This window comes from Lates calcarifer, linkage group LG16_LG22 (genome assembly GCF_001640805.2).
Source record: "Lates calcarifer isolate ASB-BC8 linkage group LG16_LG22, TLL_Latcal_v3, whole genome shotgun sequence".
Lineage (NCBI taxonomy): Eukaryota > Metazoa > Chordata > Actinopteri > Centropomidae > Lates > Lates calcarifer.
Genome location: NC_066848.1, coordinates 1,146,325 through 1,150,703, shown reverse-complemented (window position 1 = coordinate 1,150,703; position 4,379 = coordinate 1,146,325). Strand labels below are relative to the sequence as shown.

General features: G+C 41.4%; 1 long non-coding RNA gene across 1 annotated transcript; it reads left to right on the top strand.

Annotated features, from left to right (window-relative positions):
- Positions 1 to 1,923: 1,923 nt before the first annotated feature.
- Positions 1,924 to 3,845, top strand: LOC108886314 (uncharacterized). Its single transcript, XR_001961423.2, has 4 exons — positions 1,924 to 2,163; positions 3,344 to 3,505; positions 3,594 to 3,718; positions 3,823 to 3,845. It is a non-coding gene; the product is annotated as an uncharacterized LOC108886314 (long non-coding RNA).
- Positions 3,846 to 4,379: the final 534 nt, after the last annotated feature.

Sequence of the window (4,379 nt, the reverse complement as noted above, 5' to 3'; positions counted from 1 at the left end):
TTGTAGTTTCTGAGTGGGTAAAGTCTGAGAGCACAGAGCCACACAATGAGAGAGCAAACACTCCTTTGACTGCTCCTCTCATTTAATTAGCTTTCACTTCTCTCCCTCCTTCCCTGATCTCTCTGGCTTATTCATTCAAAAACACAAATTATTCTTTCACACTAAAGTACTGTCATTTTGAGACACGTACATTTTACTTGACTATTTCTATTTTATGCTGTTTGACTAAACTACATTTCAGGAGCTGATGTTGCACTCCACCAAGACTTTGTTCAGAAAGCATGTGAGCAGTTTAGAGAATATAACACAGCACTGGCTCCATGTGATTATACCATCCACATCTGCTGCTTCCATCAGTCACTGAAGTCCTGCTCACACATGAACACATCAGTCATTTAATAATATAATATGACCCTGACTGTTCTGCTTGTGGATCCATCAGTTCCTCCTTACTCCTTATGATGGTGACCCACACATTAACAGGGATGTGGGAGCTGATATTTTCTGGTTCAGTGCAGATGATACACAGAAGCTTTAAGCTCCTGGAATGATTTTCTAATTCAGATTTATTTTCTCATCACAGATCTGTCATCTGGTCTCTGGTCTCTGCTCATGGCTGAAAATGTTTAGCTCCAGGTTTGATTTACTGTCTGTGGTGTAAACATCAGGTCTATCAGAGACATTTAACAGGAGAGAAAACTGTAACAAGGAAACTCGTTGTGTGCGTAAAATCCAGCTTTGGAGCCACAGCCTCACAAAACCCAACAGATCTGGTCTGAGGAAACTTCACCTCTCAGTTTTACTGTTTATCAAACGGAGGAGCAGAAGCAGTCCTCCAGTGGTTTCGTACTGAGGTGTCTCTGATACCCCGGTGAGCGCTGGCGCCAGCAGCCCAAGATCAGCATTTGCACAGGCGCTTCAAACATTACAGATCAAAGGTATTACAGTAGCAACACAATTACAGCTGATTGTCGACCTGTTCAAATGGAAATATGCTAAAACAAGCTGCGAGGAAGCCGGGAAACCCCCTGGGAGCGCAAACAAGCCCAGAGAAAAGACCCAGGTAATCCTTAAATTGACTTCACATACCAAGAGCTGCGAATATTAGGATATCACATTTATAATAAATAATCACAGGAATAATAATAATCAATGGGATTAATACAAAGGAAAATGACTAACATGCACTCCTCATTAAGACTGAATGTTCAGCCTTCTCCATTCGACTATGTGGAAACAGTTAACGTGACTGACAGTTTCACATCATGTCTATTAGGTGCCAAATAAACCGAGAGACAGCGCCTAACCTGTGGGGTCAGCGCCCCTCCCCTGGCAGATCTCTGCATGCAGCAGCTCGGGGACAATGGCGCTAAACTGATCGTTTAGTTATATGACAATGCAGATAAGAGGCTGGGCCTGGTTGTCTCCTTTATCGGTGATCTGTCGCTGTGAAGGCAGTGGTCCCTTCAGCCTCTTGGGGGCTCTTTATCTCTGAAGCTTTGAAGATGTGCCCTGATCCCGTTAGATAACAATAAAAAGCGCCCGGGACGTCGCCTTCACACTGCGCCTATTTCCTCAGCTCTGCCGGCATGGGCTCTGTCTGTCCCTCTGTCTGTCCCGGAGGAAATGTTGCTCTCACTGTGTTCTAATTTTTGGTTGGCCACTGGCCTGGATAAAGCTAATAAACCAGCAGGTGTGTCGCAATCATTATACATTATAATACATTATATTTAGCAACTCCACTCAGCCCATTAGAGCCTTTTAAGGTCCAATAAAACTGTCCTTTACTGTGCTGGAGTTCACCACACGGTGGCGCTGAGGGTCAAAACAAAACACAACATTTCAGATTACGGAAATGGTGGGACAGCACTTCTTGATTGTGATTGGACAGAACACACGTCAATCATTTGTTTGTGTCTGACGTCAGCGGAATGCCCCTGCGCGGCAGGAAGTGGTTGTGTAGACGGAGAGACGCCCTCGCAGGTTTTCGAAACGGCGACGGTTTGCGTTGTTTACGGTTGTTCGAATCCATAAACCTGAGTAAACACGTTAAACTTTTATCGAGTACCACAGGTTGGTTTTCACAGCGAAGAAAATGAAAGAAGCTGACCAAAAACGCCACTTGGTGTCGGATAAGCCTCGTGAGTGACCACCTCGTTAAAGGTAACGTTAGCTACGCGGCTATGCTAATGTATAGTGTTTAGCTAAAGACTAGTTTCTTTAGCTAGACTAGTGTCTTTAACTAAACACTATACATTAGCATAAAGATTAGTGTCTTTAAAGACTAGTGTCTTCAGGTAGTGTCTTTAGCTTACTAAGTAACGTAAAAGTTATTGTTTTTTCTTTGCTGTGTTGGAGTTTGTACCTCTGTAACTGAACAGCAGTACAATAGCAGCTAACAACGGCTAACGACAAAGTGTCTGTGTGGGTTCTCAGGTCATGGTAGTCTTAGGTGTTGAAGTTGAGGGCAACTAGACTTCTTTTGGTTTCTTGGCGTTTCACCTCTCATCCAAAAGGCTTCTTCAGTTCTGAAAGAAGAGGTTAGGTTTTAAACTAAAGTGTTTTGAATTATTTTATTATTTTGGAATACTGTAATTTTACAAAATACTGTGACTGTTGCCTTATATATTATCCCTTAATCTAAAACAGATCAGCTGGCAGTTTGACCCAGTATCAGTGAAGCCACTGAAGAGCATCCAAATTATTCTAGTATTCTTTCAGATTAAAATCATCCTGCTCTTTAAATCTGTTTATGCTAGGTCCTGTGGCTGCAAACACAGCCTTATTGGTTGTTGTTGTTGTTCTTAGGCTGTGGATGAAAGGAGAGGATGAAGTCCAGATGAAGTTGACAAAGACACAGGCAGTGCAGAGGCCTCGTTTTATGATCCACTGGGAAAATTTAATTGTATTACTACTACTATTACTACTACAGTATCTTAGGTGATAGTTAGATAAGGCAGATGTAATTCTGACAATAATGTATAAACTTTGAATTAGGCTGACTCTGTGAGTTCTCAGTGCTGAAGGAAGTATTCACTTGTCTCTTGCTCTCTCACTCTTGCTTTGAAAACAGCTACTGTGAATTTATAACAAAAGGAAACCAAACATTCTGTTATTGATTACCTTTATTAAGGGTTTGAATTAGGATCAGACAGGAGGTGAGATGACAAGGCTCAACATCAGGTGTAGATAGAAGGTGTGGGTCAGACAGGGGGAGAGTTAACCACAGGGGTTAAGATAGTCCAATATTTAAACCTCTGAACTATAATAACGTTTACTATACTGACGCACTCCAAAGCTGAAATATGAACTAACCACGTCATGTTCTGCTTTTTGTTTCCAGCTGTGGATGCAGACAGAGGATGAGAAGCTGATGGGTCTGCAGCACGAGGACTCCTTCTGATTGGAAGGCTTTCTCTGACTGAATCCCAGCTGACCACACAGCCTCACCTGATAGGACCTCACCTGATGGGACTGTCAGCTGTGACCAGTTTGTAAGATAAAGGTATATTACATCTCTTTATAAACATGCTAACAAAGATGTTTGACGTATACAGTCTGATGTTGACATGTTGTTTTCTGTGTGAATTTAGTTCCCACGCTGCAGAGACAGATGAGTTAATCTGAGCCTGAGAGCTGGAGACGATGGATTCTGCCTCATCAAGCAGGGAGATGATGTTACACCAAACAGGAGCCATGTTTACTTCCTCTCCTCCAGGTACAGCTCAGTGTTGTGACTTTGACTTTTTGGTGCTGTAGTGACATTTTTAGTTAGTCCACACACAGTTTCTGATTATTGCTTTGTCTGATTTTTCATCACAGGACTCAGACTTCAGCTCATAAAGAAACAACATGAAGATATCTGCAGAAGATGAGTGTAAGTTTATTGTTTTCAGTCATTATCTCAGCTGCAGTTTGACTCTTTAAAACCTGTAGTCTGGAACAAACATCAACAAATTAAAGCTCCTAAAACCCCTAAAAAATAAATATAAAACCAGAAAATATATACATATATATAAAAGTATAACATCAGTTTCAGAATAGAGAAATGCAACTCAAGTTTAGGAAGACACTTTTAATGATTTGATTCCAGACAACATTTAACAAATGACAGCAAAGATAATGACATTTGACCACAAGGAAACACTTATTAGAGCTGGTCAGGGTTAAGTGGTCATGATGTCCACTAAGCATCTTTGTGATACAGTTATTAATGAAATACTTGAATCATGAGCAGTTGAATGTTCTCACAGGTGTTCAATAAAGACATATTAGTGTTTGGAAAATGTGCCCATGGCCACATTACAGATGGTGGAGAAACACAGTGTTTTCACTTGAACAACAGGAAACCAACACTGTTCACAGCAGTTAGATGGTGG